Here is a 17,024-nt window from a genome sequence, read left to right on the forward strand (position 1 = left end):
TATTTATATAAAAAGACTAATAATAGTATGTTAGGCATCGATAACAGCAAGAGCTTTTCCAGGTTCTGCAGTCATCTGAACAAAATTATAGACATTCAGCACATTCCATTAAAAACAAAACAAAACAAAAAACAAAGAAAAGAATAATATCTGAAAAACAGCAAAGTTCTGTTGCTGTTGTGGTACCTGGGACCATTTTTTTTATTAGCATCTTAATCATCATCTGGAAAGAGAACATTCTAGAGTAATATCATTAAATGTAGCTCTGATAAAGCACGGTCCCTACTATGTATCATAAAGCAGGTATAAGATAATTTACATTCATAGAGGTATGATACAGTACCATCCTACATCAGTAATACTAGAATCAGTTTTGGTTTGAAATTTACTTTGTCTGCAAATAAGATTGCTACCCCTGCTTTTTTCTGAGCTCCTGTCACATGGAGAATTGTTTTCCATCCTTTCACTTTCAGTCTATGGTCTTCTTTTTGCACTAGGTGTGTTTCTTGTATACAACATATTGTTGGATTTTGCTTCTTATTCCATTTTGCCAGTCTATTTCTCTTGATTGGTGAGTTAGTAAGTTTTTTTTAATGAGTAGCTCATAAGTCATCTAAAATGTTTGGGAAATAGTGTGAAAGGTAATTTGGCCTGATACACACCTAAGGTGTCTTTTAATATAATTTCTTTCACAAAGACTAAGGGCATGCCAACCACCTGGAATCTTTTCCTCTTAGCTTCCTGTTTTCATAAAGGGAAAGAAACCTACCTACTGGAGATAAGAATACAAATGAAACAAGGGAGGATCATAGCATCCCATGGTGTCATGGTAGGACTCTAGTCTGAGATAGTTGGAAAAATTTTTCTTTTTATCCATATCTTCCCTTTGTGGCCCCTGATACTTGTCTCTAATATTTAACGTGTAGTTTAATGTTTTGGTAATTTCTGGAGGTAAGGGTAAGTTTATGAATGTTTTCAGTTGTTGCAAGTGATTAACTGCCAAGGTTTATTCAGTCTTTCCTGGATTGCCTTTTTCATTGCACAGTTTGCAGGTTTTAGAAGAGCCTACTATACTGCATTTCTTGTATAGAATTCACTTAGTGTCTTCCTTCTCCTTCTTCTTTTTTTTTGTTTTTTGTTTTTTGAGACAGGGTCTCACTATGTAGTTGAGACTGACCTGGAACTCACTATGTAGTCCAGGCTGGTTGCAAACTCACAGCAATCATCCTGCCTTAGCCTCCCAAGTGCTGGGATTACAGGCATGCGCCACCATGCCCAGGTTGTTGTTTTTTTTTTTTTGTCTTTTTGAGACAGGATCTCACTATGTTGTTGTGACTGAGGAACTCACTATGTAGCCCAGGCTGGTCTCGAACTCACAGCAATCTTCCTGCCTCAGCCTCCTGAGTGCTGGGATTACAGGCCTGTGCCACCATGCCCGGCACTATCTTTCTTCTTAAATTTAGTAATTTACTTTGCCATGGGAAGAGTGCAGTTGGCTTCTAGGAGTCATTGTTTCTTACCTGGAAATGATCTCTTGGTAAAATGAAAATTAAGATAAAGGAAGATTTCTAAGCTCTGCTGCCAAACCTTTCTCAGCTCTTCCAAGGTGTTCTGTGGAACAAACATAAATGTGCTTGACTAGCAATTATCTCAGTACACAAGATGTTCCAGAACCCGAGAAGTCTTTCCTTTCTTATGGTAAACTGAAGTTACAGTCCTTCATGGATTCTCCATCTAACTGAGCTTATTTTTGGCCAGGAGAAAGTGGCCTACTTATGATGGTGGTTGACAGAACTGAGATAACAGAGAATATAGGACAATTTTTCTCCATAAAACATCCCTCCTAAAGTAGAAAGTTGTCAGCAGGTGATGCCATGAAAACAGGCTTTGGCTTTTAAAGGTAGCCCTTCATCTCCTGTTCCAGTATCTTCTCTTTTCCCTTTTCTCATGCTTCCCTTGATATTTTCACTAGAAGCAGATCACATTTTGGCTCTGTAGGATCCCAGTTAACCTTGTCTCTAGTATGAATATATGTAGACTGTGTTTGGGTGAGTGAAGCTCAAGGGTCTGAGAGTTGTGATAAAACATTCTAATAGAGTCAAAGTTCTCTTACTAATCCTGGCAATTTCAATTAGTAATAATTCAGAGGACTGACTTGAAAATTACCTGTGTTCAACAGGTTCTTCAAAAAGAAATTCATTATTAAAACTGTTAAACATACAGAGAAATAGAGCAGTATAATTAAACTCCGTATATCTGTCATTCAGCTTAATTTATTTACCATTTGCAAATATTAGCAAATTCCTTCTTCCTTGAAAGTTTAACCTTGGTTTCATGTAGGACTATTTACTGCTCTTATGTCCTTAAATTATTTTAGTATAGATACTCCCTTTTTAAATTTTATGTATTATTTTTATTATTTATTATTATTATTATTATTTTTTTTTGGTTTCTTGAGACAGGGTCTCACTATGTAGTTGAGACTGATCTGGAATTCACTGTGTAGCCCAGGCTGGTCTCAAACTCACAGCGATCCTCCTGTCCTCTTGCCTCTGCGTCCTGAGTGCTGGGATTACCACCACGCTCGGCGGCTTACTCCCTTTTAATTTGTAAATGATCTGTCGGTTGCAAATAAGTCCCATTTATTTTTAATAAGTCTTTCAGGACCATTTTGGAAAAGCACTTCCTTAAAGCATTTTGAATCCAGTTTGAGTTGTTTTTATTTGAGAGTAACAAAAATTTCTTCTAAATTATCTTATGATTTGGACTTTCCTTTGGTTCACACTGGCTTCATCTTTACCATCTTCCCTAGCTTATGTCAACTACCAAAGATTGTTAACAAACTTAAGGAAGAAAAGGCTTGAAGCCCTGAATTTTGGGTAATAGTTAGATTCTTCCCAAGGAGGTATAATCACTCAAGGCCAATATTTTAGGCTCTAACAGAAAAAACATTGGCTTGTTTTTTCTGTGAAGAAAAAAAGAAGAGTGTGAATGGGGCCTAAATGAATTGCTGATTATTCATTAACCCTCCAGGAAAAGATCAAGTCATACTGTCCAAATTAAATGAATATCGATTGTTGAAGTGGATGATTCACTTCCAAGCTACATATTAACAATGTTATTATTTCTCTTTCATCTGCCAGACTTATTATGCTTCGTGTAAGGCAAGAATAATATGCTTGAAAGCACTTGAAAGTGCTTGAAGCTTTCCAAGCTCCTAAAAATTTATACACACCTAGTATAAGTGCTTGGTCTATCTGAGGGCTATTTCTGGTGCTTCAAGGCCATTAACTTCTAGCCTGTAGAAGAGACAATATGTTCTCCCATCTTTTGTTTTGTTAGCATAGAGGGATAAATAAGAAGCAAAGCATTTTGATTTTTAAAAAAAAAATAATTGCACTCACTTTCACTATCATTGGCTGCTGAATCACATTTCTAATACTGTTAGGTTTCTTAAAAATAAAGGATGAGAGAACTATGGTGGCCTGCATCTCTCGTGAAGGACAAACTTTTGAGTTAATCATAACACTTGACTATGAAACTCATCTACTGATCTCAGGGGAAAGTGCTTCTCACAGTTCCTGGATATGACAGGAGATGTAATTTAAGTCTCTGGGGTCTGAGTTAGCGTGGCTGCAAATCAATTACATTCAGCACTTTCAAACCATTTTCTGTCATATAAGTGAAACAAAATCCCAAAGCTTCTGTGTAAATTGGGATTTAAAAGGTTCTATAAGACCTTTGTTTGAGGAAGATAAAGTATTCTCTCATTGCTTCCCTACCTTCTCATTTTCTCCTTTGTTTGATACTGCCTGAATCTGGAAGTAGGATAAATGTATCAATAAGAGACATGCAGTTTGCTTCTGTTTGAATGTGTAAGTCTTGAGGTAAAAGCAAAACTTAATCAGAATGCTTAAAAGTTTTTATTTTGAAAGAGTTTGACTACTAATAACTATTGGTTTTGAAGTCATGTTTGACAGACTTTATTTGTTGAGATTTCTTTGAGGGCTCCATTATTTCAATGTGGTAATTATTCCCTGCCTTAGAAAGATATGACTAGGTATCTAGGCCTAGACACTTATTTCAGTGACTGGAAAGAGAGAGGAAAGAAATATTGGGGCTGTGATACTCTTATACTTTTATTTTTTAGGTCTGAAATTCTCTTCTAATTCCTTATCTCCATTTTCTGATAGATCCAGAGAAAAGCTAGGGTTCACAGGAGAATCAGCCCATGCCTCATTCTTACAGTGTGTATGAACATATCACAGGGTATATGATCGGTAGGTGGGGGTTCCCCTAAAAGTAGGGCTGCTTCTCACAATTTTAGGGTCTGTTGATTTCTTATATATTTCAGTGTGAGTCAGATTGCTTGCTTCCAAAGAGAGGAAGCCATTGCTGTTGTTTGGTTTTCCTCCATGGTGGAGGTGTTGGTGTTGTAAATTTTGTTTGGAGGGGTGGTGGTTCAAGGAAGAATTTAAAGAAATCTGGAAATACCTTTAATGAGACCAAGCACGTTTATTTTCTAGGGTTAATATGGAAGGAGAATTTCCGCGTGGTATTGACCAGCTGGATCTTAGGTTTCTCTTTTTTTTTTTTCCTTGTAGGAATCTCTTATTCTCATAGGGGACCTGTTTTTCTTACATTAACCTGAATCTTATGTTTTCAAAAGTAATTGAGAAATCCAGATTGTGGTTCTAGTCCTCCTGTTAAACATTTGTTGGGTCTTGAACAATCCCATTTTCCTCAATTTACTTATCTGTAAAATTAAGGTGTTAACATAAATTACATATCTCTAAGGCTCTTTGAAGCCCGTGGCTGACTTACATGTTATAAATTTATAATTCTCTTTATGTCCACTGGAGGACATCACTGAGTTGCCAAGAGACTCATCTAATAGATATTCTGTAGCATTCACACAAACAGTGAGAGTCCTTTTGAACTTTCTTCCTCTGTGAGCTCTAAGATATAATAAGCAGAATGAATCATTTCAGGCACCTAACCATGAACCTTGTTTCCCAAAGAGAATAAATAATATATTTTGGGAGGAAAAGGGAAAATGAATTTGGTGCCTAATAATAAGGATCAGATTTCTTAGGGAATGGCATCCCAGGTGAAATGCCTATGCCCAATACCACTGAGTTGACTAGGAGCTCAAAAATCTTAGTTTCTTTTCGAGTTGCTTCATCTCCAGCAAGATGGAAAGAGGGAGTCTTTGGGAAGAGGGCACATTGGAGTGTTGGCATGTGAAATCACTTGTCTGCTGCAGTTGTGAATTAAGTGGAATTGAGTTCAGAGATACAGGTTAGGCAGCATTCAGAATTTGCAGCTCCTTCCTTTAAGCTCCCACAGAACACGTTCTGTTCAGGAGCTTTTCCTGCTACCTTGGTGTAGGGGTTATTGGGTCATTGTATCTCCTGTGTATTCCCTATGAGCTCCCAGAGCAGTAGTGGCAAGCCTGCAGCATGTGTGCTGCAGTGGGCTGTTTCTATCATTGAATGCTCTAAAAGGTTTGCCATCACTGTCCTAGAGTTTATAGAACAGGAGCAAATATCTCAGGCATGTCTGTAACTCCAGCATTTAGTGCAGTAAATTAATCAAACTTAGCAATTCAAGTTGCCATATTTGCATAAACAATTTGCTTCCACTGTGTGTGGAGCCCTACCCTAAGTGCTAGACACATGAAATTTCTCTCTTCTCCATTCTTTCTTCCATGTATCCTATTCCTGGCTGTTTTTGTATAATCGTCTATGCCCTTGATGTCTTCAGCCTTTAGATTGGAAGCTGCAGCATTGTGGCTTCTAGTTACTTTAGCAGCCTGGAGCCTTTCCACTGAGAACTGTAGTGTCGGTTCTCACTGAAGACTCTTCACTTATGACACCATGACACTAAATTCATACCTAATGGTTGCAGTGGAGACTTGCTACCAATATCTTTCTCTTATTTTATAACTTGACTAGGTAGCAGAGGTAATATTATTTTTCTTATAAGAATGATGTGCTAAGACAAATATCAACAGGTAGGAAAAAGATGATTGGGGAACCAGAGGAGGAAGGGGAGAGGGAGGGAAGGGAAAGGGAATAAAAAAAAAAACCCAAGCTGTAATATGTACATGTAGCCACTCCCCAAGATGCTTGTAAACTGAATTAATTTCAAACATGTATTAATAAAATAAAATGAAACAAAATAAAATAAAGAATGATGGTTAGTCCAGCCCTGGAATCTTTTGATAATTTTTCTTAATGGCCGCATAATATTTACATTGGTATTTACTGATTGTGCTTTGTTGTAGTTGTTCTTTTCCATCCTGTAAGACTAAGGGTTATTCTAACAGCTACACTACAAATTGTACTTCTCGTCCCCAAAGAATATGAACTATCCTTAGCCTGAGTGTGGAAGTGCACACTTGTAGTACCAGCACCCTAAGAGGCTGAGATAGGAGGATTGTGAGTTCAAGCCCTACCTGGAAAACTTAGCAACTTAGTGAAACTGTGTCTCCAAATAAAAAAGAGAAAAGAGCTGGGGATATAGCTCAGTGTGAAGGCCCTAGGTTCAATCCCTAGTACAACAAAATATATGGTTTATCCTTTATTGTAGATAATAAATGCTAAATTGTTTGTGTTTCTGAAAATGTGAAGTATTCTAGGTGTAATATTGTTTTTGTTAGAGTATTGAATACATGCTTGATGAATCCTGAAAGCTCAGTGGTTTAAAGCAGTAAAGTCTTCTTCAAGCACTTATCACTTCTTCATATTGTAACTTAGGGATCAAGATTCCTTTCATCTTATAGCAGTGCAACCTGGTACATGGCATTTCCAAGGTTGCTCTAGGCTTTGTTTTCATTATAGCCAACTAGAAGTTGAAAGGAACATCGAGGATATTTAAGGACTGAAAATATTATATATCACTTTGGTTGTATTCTACTGGGCATAAATCAATCATATGAATACAACTATTGGGGATACAGTCATATATGGTCTAATGTATACCCAGAAGGAAAGGGAAGCAGCTTTTTATGAATAAATAGTTCATTTTTTATAAATTTTTTCTTTTTTATTAACTTGTGTCTTTTTCGTTTTTTGTTTTTATGTTTTGGTCCTGGGGAGTGAACCCAGGTCCTTCACACTGAGGTATATCTGCCGCCTTTTTACACTTTTTATTTTGAGACAGGGACTCACTAAATTGCCCTGGCTGGGCTTGAAATTGCTATATTCAAACCTTAGCCTCCTAGAAAGCTGGGATTATAGGTGTCTGCAATATATGTGAATGCATAGTTTATATAGCAAGTAATGTGAGAGAGAATCTCTGGCAAGTCAGGCCATTTTTCCTATGCCTGTCTCCATTTCATTGTTTGCAAAGGAGGCACTGGGAAACAGATATATTGCTTACAACTTCTGGTGTCTTTTCAGATGTGTCCTTAACCTCAGCTGAAAGAAGATAAACTCTAACTAGATTGATTGTAAGATATGATTGACACAGAGATCAGCCATCATTCATCGAGTGCTATTTTAGGAAATGATAAATCGTTAAAGGAAATCATATTATCTGCACTTTCCCCTTTTTCTTTTTCACGTAGGTTGCCAACAGGTAAAAAAACTGGACTCTTTCTCTGGTTCCTGCTGAAAGGAGACACCTAGTTGTGCTCTGAAGCATCAGTAGGCCAGGAATGGCCTACCTGTGACTTTATCAAAATTAAGGATGGGCAACAAGCAAGCAACATGTGCCAAATACTTGCTAAGAGCTGGGAATATAGAGTTGAATATGATGGTAAAAAATAATAATGGATTAACTTTTATTGATACTACTGCAAAATTTAAAAGGCTAAAACTAATAAATGTTGGTAAGGCTATTGGGAAATGACAACTCTGGAACACTGAGGAGCATAGAACAAAATTGATAACAACAAAAGTTCCAAGTTCATTGGAATGAAGTTTGGCAATATCCATTTTTCTTCTCTCCTTTCCCTCTCCTTTCTCTCTCCTCTCCTCCCCTCTCCTCCCCTTCTACCACTGTCCCCTCTTCCCCCCCTTTTCTTCCTCCTCCTCCTCCTCCTCCTTCGTCCTCTTCTCTCTTGCCTTCTCCTTGCCTCTCTCTCCTATTTTTGGCCCTGGGGATGAGTCCCAGGGCCTTCACATTGAGCAATATTCCCAGACTATTTATTTGTATTTTAAATTTTGAGACAGGGTCATGCTATGTTGCCAGGCTGGGCTTAAACCTTGATTTTCCTGATTTTAGCCTAATTCACATATATAATGCAGCAGTTCCATCTCTAGGTCTCCTCACCTAAGTAACACTCACATACATACACAAAATGACATGTAGTAAAGCATTTTCAACACAATATTTTTACATTAGCAAAGTCTTGGAAACAACCTACATATTAATAAGGGAATGGTTACATAAAATGAGGATACACCCATATACTGGGTTACTGTACAGCAATTTAAAGAGCTGGATGTGTGTATCAACATGGATGTATTTAAAAAAAATGAATGAAAGAAGCAAGTAACAGATAAATGAACATTTACACACATTTGAGAAAAGCTGTACCAAGCCAGTATTGTATAAGGGGTGATCAAATACAGTGAATATTTAAATTTAAAAATTTATCACAGTAAAAGACACATTGCCATTACTCCCTCAAAATGTTCCTTCTCCCTGCTCAGAACATGCCCCATCATTTTTGCCACTTTCAGAAGCAGTTGTGGAAGTCCTCTTTTTTTCCTCATTGAGTTTATTGGTACATTCTAGGTATACAGTACAGTTACATTCATCACTGGGATCTTGTCCCTTTACATGACAGGTCTGGGTTCTCATTTTTTCCTTTTGTACCTGCCCTCCCTTCACCCCCACCTCCTTTCCCTATTTATAAACACTTTATTTCCATTTTCTCATCTATTATCTTTTCCCTTATTACCTTTCCCCTACCCTTCCCACTTCCCCTACACCTTTAGCCCTTTTCTTCCCACTTCACATTATTTGTTATACATTTTGTATACAGTTACACAATTTACACTTTTAGTGTTTCACACCAGAGAAACTATTTGGTATTCACACATGTGTGACTTATTTATTGTGGAAGTCCTCTTTCATGAGTGTGTTTGCAAGATGTGATTGAGATATGATTAAAACGACCCAGCATGCTGCATCTAATGGAAAGGCAGCCCCATAAAAACATTATGGTGCATCCTCATCCAACTTATTTACCAGAAACGGCACTGTGGAACTTCTGGCTGTGCCACAAGGTCAAAATTACTATGGAAGGTAGAAGCTTTGAATCAAGGAAGACACAACAGCACAACTAAAGTCACTTGCAAGATAGGACTTCCAGAGCCCTTCGAAAAGTGGCGAGAATAATGGAATATGTGTGTCTGAAGTGAGGGAGAGTATTTGAGGGAGATTAATGGCACTGTGTCTTTTACCATAATAAACTTTTAGAAATTTAAACATTCACTGTATTTTTCTTTTCTTTTTTTCCCCACAATGTCTGGCATACAGTACATACTTTTTTTTTCCTCATTGCGTTTATTGGTACATTTTAGGTATACAGTACAGTTATATTCATTATTGGGATCTTGTACCTTTACATGACAGGTCTTGGTTCTCATTTTTATTCACTGTATTTTTCAATCATACCTCAAATATTTTATATGTCTGCAGATATTTATGTTAATGTATAAAACATTGGAAGGATACACATCAAACTAACACTAGTGTTAGATTACATTAGGGAAGGGATGGTAGAGGTCAAGAATTTGGCTTTACCTATAATATTCTATTCTGAAACAATGAACAGTGTATTAAAATTATTTTTAGAGGAAATAAGTAGAGAAAGAATTTAAGTAAAAGTATTAAATACCAGTAATGGTTATTTGTGAATGTTAGAAACATGAGGGATTGTTGTATTGTTCTTTGTACTTTTCTTAATGTTTTGAAATTACAAAAAGAACAACTAAAGGAACAACTACAAATGCTCATTAGCAATGACTTCATAGAGCTTGCTCTCTAGTAGAAGAAAGACATACAGGTAAAGAGGTAAAGAGTGCAGGGTGTTGAGAGAGAAAAGAAGAGAGGCTGCTGTCTTAGAATGAGAGTAAAATCTTTCCAAAAAGATGCCAATGATTAGGAATAGAAAATCCAGTATTAACTTCCTAAGTCAAGCAGCTGCACCCTGTGGTTGTCTGGACCAAAGAAAGAGCATAGACAACAGGAAGGAAGTAAAAAGTAGCATGGTGTATGAAAAAACTCCAGTTGGCTTGATTTGTCTTGAGTGTAAATTGTCAGGTGTGAAGTGGTGTCAAGAAATGAAGTAATCCAAGTACATTACATTGGAAAGGCTTCATCAAGAAATCTTAATGTTTTATGATAACATTTACTAAAATATATTGGATGATTTACCATGTGCAAAGCTTTGTCCATATACATATGCAATTTCTCCAGAGCCTGTAAGATCATTATCATTATTGTAGAGAAAAAGAAACTGAGGCTAAGAGATCTGGTCTCCATCTGGACAATTAAAATAATTTGATTGATTGAGATATGGAGGTCCCTCACATGCCAGAATACTGTGTGCACTTAAGAGTTGTTTTTTGGCTGTGGAGAGGAGTTAGCACTAAGCTAGTGATTCTTTCTTGTTGTTGGTAGTATAAATTAGTACAAGTACTATAGAAATAATTAGTGGTTATATGTACAGATGTTGGCTTTTATAAGATTGAGGTAAAGACCTATACTTATTTCTTCAGATTTTTTTTATCATCAGTGGTTGGATTTTCTTGAAACTTTTTTGTGCCTTTTGAAATGATCATGTGGGTTTTGTCCTTGCTTTTTTTTGTTTGTTGTTTATGTTGAACCGTCCGTACATTCCTGGAATGAATCCTACTTAGTCATGATGTATGATCTTTTTGATAATTTGCCAGTATCTTATTGATATTTTTTACATGTATGTTCATGAAAGAGATTGGATTGTAGCTCTATTTTTTGATTGAGTCCTTTTCTGGTTTTCGAATCAGTGTAGCTATTGCTTCTAGGAAAGATTTGGGGAGTATTGCTTCTCTTTTGATTTCATTAAAGAGTTCCAGAGATATTAGTGTTAGTTTTTTTTTTCTTTGGTATCGGGGATCCAGCTCAGGACCTGGTGCTTACGAACCACTGAGCTAAATCCCCAGCCCAGTGTTAGATCTTTTCTAAAGTTCACTTTCAGAAAAACTTTCCACACTGTTTTTGCACCTTAGTATCACTACTGGTTTTTCTTGGGGCTTATGCTGCTGGCCCAGTCCGTTGTTTCTCCCTGGACCTGCTGACCCTTTTTGGGCTTACCTTGTGTTAGTAGACAGAGCCTCACCCCCAGGATCCAGGGTTAGCTTTCCAGAGTGCTTCATCATTTTCATTGCATTTTCTCCTTTTCTCCAACATCTGTGTAGTTTCTAGTTTACCTATTTGCTCTGTCTTTATTCTCAGAGATCTACATGTTTTTTTTTTCTTCACCAAGTTGTTTTCCATGTGTCTTGAGAGGCTGTATTTGCTTCTGGTTTCATTCCACCATTTTAAATCCTCTGTAGTTGCCTTTCATTGGATTTTCTTCTATTTCTATTTTGCAAGAGTTTTAAACATAAATAGATGCTGGATTTTGACTAAAAATATTTTGGAACAATTGATGAATTCATGTGATTTTCTTCTTTACACTATTGGTATGACAGAGTAGATTAATTGATTTTTCAATAATGCTTCTGTCTTGCATTCCTGGAATAAACTCCATTTGTCTGTGCTTTATTGTACTTTTTATATTGCAGAATTAAATTTGCTAATATTTTCTTGAAGATTTTTGCATTTGTGCTCATGGGGGATATTAGTCTGTAGTTTTCTTTCATATTGTATTAGTTTTGTTGTTATATGCTTACAGTATATATTTGCATTCATTTGAGCAATTAAATATATAAATTTAGAGTACTGCACTCCAGTCCCTTTTCCCTCCGTGGTTTCTCCCCATTCCCGTGAGTCATTTGGCTCTCGCTATTCCTCTTCCAAGCCACACACTGGCTGCCACCACTGCCACGAGTCCTTTGGCCCTCCCATGTAAACCAGACACCTCTCCCCACTCTGCCCCTGCTGCGGAGAGTTAAATTTGAAGAGGGGTAATGAGGGGAACATGGAGCTGAGGAACTGGACCCTGGGAGCTGTTCGAGAACTTGTCTTGGACAATTGCAAATCAAATGATGGAATACTTGAGGGCTGAACAGCTGAATTTATAAATTTAGATTTCCTCAGTTTCATAAATGTATGCTTCAAGTCTCCCCAAGCTGCCTAAATTGAAAAAGCTTGTGCTCGGTGACAGTAGGATCTTTGGAGGTCTGTACATGTTAGCAGAAAAACTTCCAAATCTCACACATTTAAACTTATGGAAATAAACTGAAAGATATCAGCACCTTGGAACCTTTGAAAAATTGGATTGTCTGAAAAGCTTGGATCTGTTTTAATTGTAAGGTCATTAACATGAATGACTACTGAGAGAGGGTCTTCAAGTTCTTGCCCCAACTGAACTACTTGGACAGCTATGATAGAGAGGACTGGGAAGGCCAGGACTCAGACACATAGGTGGATGGTGTAGATGAAGAGGAGGAGGATGAAGAAGGAGAAGATGAGAAGGACGAGGAAGATGCGAATGGTGAAGAGGAAGAATTCGATGAAGAAGATGAAAATGAAGATGTAGAAGGAGACGAAGATGAAGTCAGTAAGAAGAATTTGGATATGATAGAGAGATTGATGAAAATGAGGAAGATGAGGATGAAGAGGAGGAAGAAAACAGAAAAGGTGAAAAGAGAGAAACAGAAGATGGAGATGATTAAGACCCCAAATAACCTGTAAAAACAACTGTTCAGTATTGGTTGAACAGCTCATGGATTTGGTAGCTGTTAAAAAAAAGGAGGCTGTGATATAAACACTAGGCCACCAACCCAACCAAAGAGCCAAAGAATAGTTCCTGTGACATTCCACCTTCCTCCATGTAGTCCCTCTTGGTAATCCACCACCAAGCTTGGGGATTTTGCCCCAACAAAATTGTAAGCATTGTTAGGTTTTTGTGTAAGACTCTTGCTATAGCGTGGATGGGTGTGATTAGTGAGTCAACCATCTGTGGCTAGCAGATACACTGAAATTGTAACAGCAGTTTTACTTTCTGTACAACAAAAAAAGCTTTGTAAATAAAATCTTAACATTTTGGGTTTGTTTCTTCATGCCTTTCTTTTTAATGAATTTTTTCTTAACAGTAGGACATTATATGTGACAACTGCCAAAAATAGTATTTTTAAGACTTTAAATGAAACAAACATATTACTCTAATTTAAAAATATATAAATTTATATATATACACTGTATATATAATATGTTGATCAGCTTAATCTCCTTTATTCCCTTCCCCTTTACCTTTGATCCCCTTCTCCATTTATCAAAACTATGCCTTGCTGTTTCCTATCATCTCTATTTTACTCTTTAGTTTATCCATCCTTTGGATTTCACATATGAAAAAAACTATATGATATTTTGGTTTTAATATCTGACTTATTAAACATGAGAAACTGAAAAAATGGAAATAAAGTGTTTGTAAATGTGGAGGGGAGGAGGGGGTGAAGGGAGGGCAGGGACAAGGGGAAAAATGAGAATCAAGAACTATTATGTAAAGGTACAGAATCCTAATGATGAATGTAATTGTATTGTATACCTAGATTGTACCAATAACCTCAATAAAAAGAAAAAAAAATATCTGACTTATTTTACTTAGCATTCCAGATCAAGATCCACCCATTATCCTGCAACTAATGTAAACCCATTCTTCTTTATGGCTGATAAAATTTCTTTATTTATATACACAACATTTTCTTTATTCATTCATCTGTTGATGGGTATCTAGACATTTTCCACAGCTCAGCTATTGTGATCGTGCTGCTGTTTATTCCTTTTGTGCTTTTACTTAGGAGAGGTGTAGCTGGATCAAAATGAATTTTTATAAGCTTTATTAGGAATCCCCTTACTGATTTCTATAGCAGTTGTACTAGTTTACATTCCCACTAACACTGTAAAAGGGTTTCTTTTCCACATATCATCACCAGCATTAGTTGTCTGAGTTGTTTTGATTTGCATTTCTCCAATGTCTAATTCTAATCATGTTGAAAGAGCTGGCCATTGTGGCACATACTTATAATTCCAGCACTCAAGAAGCTGAGGCAAGAAAATCACTGTGAGTTTGAGGTTAGCCTGAGGTATATAGTGAGTTCAGGGCCAGCCTGAATTACATAGTGAGACCTTGTCTGAAAAAAAAAATGTTGGAGGGCTGGGGATTTAGCTCAGTGGTTCACGTACTTATTTGTCATTTGTACTACTTTTGAGAAAAACCCATTCAGTTAATTTGCTCATTTTTAATTGGGTCACTTGTTTTTCAGGAGTTAATTTTTTTTGTTGTTTATATATTCTAGGTATTAGTCTTCCCGTAGAGAAATATCTGGCAAAATTTTTATCCCATTCTTTAGATTATCACATTGTTGATTGTTTCCTTTACAGTTCAGAAGCTTTTTAACTTGATACAATCCTCTGTTTTGATTATTGTTATTTTTCTTGTGTTATTGGGGGTTCAGGAAATCTGTACCTTTGTCTGTGGCTCAGATTGTTCTCTATGTTATCTTCCAGTAATTTCAAAGTTTCTGTTGTGATATCTGTGTCTTTGATCTATTTGATTTGATGTTAGTACAGGATGGGAGATATGGTTGTTCATTCCTCTGTCTGTGGATAACCAGTTTTCCCAGCACTTTTTGTTAAACAGGCTATCTTTTCTCCAGTGCATAATTTTGGCCCCATTATCAAAAATCAGATGAAAGTACATGGTGTTATTGCTGAATCTTTTAGTCTATTCCATTGGTCTATGTGTCTACTTTTGTGATTGTACTATATTGTTTTTATTAGTATAGCTTCAGTATATAATGTGAAGTTCAGAAATGTGATGCATCCCACTTTGCTCTTTTTGTTCAAGATTGCTCTGACTGTGTTGGATCTCCTCTGGTTTCACATAAATTTCAGGATTGATATTTCTATCTCCATAAAACATGTTGTTGGCATTTTAATAGGGATTGTATTAAATCTATATTTTTGTCTTGATAATATGACAGTTTTAACATCAGTGATTCTTCTTAGCCAGAAACAAAAAATATCTTTCATTTTCTAATATCCTTTTCCAAGTCTTTTTCTTGGGAATTCCATTATTTTTATAACAGAAATCTCACCTCCTTGGTTTGGTTGATTCTTAGGTATTTAATTCTTTTGAAGTTATTGTGAATAAAATTGTTCTACTGATTTCTTTTTTGGTAGATTGATTTTTGGTGTACAGGAACACTATTGATTTTTGTGTGTAGTTTTTTTATCCTGCCATTTTGCTGAATTTGTTTATCAACTCAGTCTTCTGATGGAGTACTTTGGGTCTTATATGTAAAGGATTATATATTTACAAATAGAGATAATTTAACTTCTTCCTTCCCTATTCATATCCCTTTTATTTCCTTCTCTTGCCTAAAGGTTCTGGTTAAAGGTTTGAGTGGTATGGTAAGCAATGATGATGAGTTTTGACAACACTGTTGTATTCCTGATTTTAAAGGGAATGCTTCTGTTTTTTCTGTTTCATATAATGTTATGTAAATTAGTCGTATGATCTTTTTCAGTTTGAAATTTAGGTTCTTCTGTACCATTTTTCATCAGTATTTTTTTTTAATCATGAAGTAACATTGAATTTTGTCAGAGCTTTTCTCTGCATCTACTGCGATGATCATGTGATTTTTACCCTTGAGCCTATTTATATAGCATATTGTACTAATTGATTTACATTTGTTGTAGTACCCTTGCATCCTTGAGATGAATCCCTCTTTATCATGATGTATGATCTTTTTAATGACTTGTCAAATTCTAGTTTCAAGTATCATATCGAGGAGTTTTGTATCTCTCTTCATCAAGGATATTGGCTTGTCATGTTTAATTTTTGTTGAAGCTTTATCTGGTTTGGTGTCAGGAAAATGCTGACTTCATGGAATGAATTTGGAAGTATTCCTTTTTAAATTAAAATTTTATGGAAAAGTTGCAGGACTACTGGCCATAGTTCCCTATAAAGTTCTGATAAAATTCAGCAATGTTTTCATCAGTCTTTGGCTTTTCTTGGTAGGAAATTTATTACTATCTTGATTTCCTTGTCTGTTAGTCTGTTCTAGGTTTATATCTTCTTGGTTCAATTTTGGTAAGTTATATGTGACTAGGGATTTATTCATTTCTTCCAAATTTGTCAGTTTCTTGGAATATAAGTTTGTAAAATAGTTTCTTATTTTCATGTTGATTTCAATGGTGTCTGTTGTAATTTGCCTTTTTCATTTCTAATTACATCCATGTGGGTCTTCTCTCTCTTTTGATAAGTCTGCCTATGATTTTACCCATCTTACTTATCCTTTCAAAATATCAAAACTTTGTGCTTGCTTTGGTAGTGCATATACAAAATATCAACACTTTGATTCATTAACCATCTTAATTGCTTCATTCATTTGCTTATTTGCTTTTTCTTTTATCTCTTTAATCTTTGTAACTATTTCTTTTAGTTCTTTGTCTGAAAATTCACACAATTCAGGGCCTGTGAAATCTGCCTTTGGGGCCTGATGAATTTTGCATGCATCTTGTTGCCTTGTTTTTTCATGATTGTTGTTTTTTGTTGTTGTTGCTGTTGTTGAGAGTTGTAGATCAGTAAGGGTATAAAGCTCTATCACTATTGTGGAGACCTTTAGTAAGTAAATTTCTCCCTGTGTTTGTTTCCTTGGCTTTGGGTGTGATGCATTATACATGTATCTACTCATTCTATTCAACAAACTTTGATCATTTCCTATGAATACATTGTGAGTAGAGAAGAACTACGAGTGATATCAACAGCCACAGAACCAAGTATATATCAACATATAATTTAAAACTTGTATAGAGTTCACAACTCTTTCAAGAATCCAGGAAGACAAAGGAAT

At 36.1% G+C, this 17,024-nt stretch overlaps 1 pseudogene; it reads left to right on the top strand.

The window, feature by feature from the left end:
* Nucleotides 1-12,907, top strand: part of LOC104855662 — a 170,789-nt pseudogene extending 157,882 nt beyond the window's left edge.
* Nucleotides 12,908-17,024: the final 4,117 nt, after the last annotated feature.

The sequence above is a fragment of the Fukomys damarensis genome, unplaced genomic scaffold (genome assembly GCF_012274545.1).
Source record: "Fukomys damarensis isolate Sample0158 unplaced genomic scaffold, DMR_v1.0_HiC HiC_scaffold_39, whole genome shotgun sequence".
NCBI classification, from domain to species: Eukaryota; Metazoa; Chordata; class Mammalia; order Rodentia; family Bathyergidae; genus Fukomys; species Fukomys damarensis.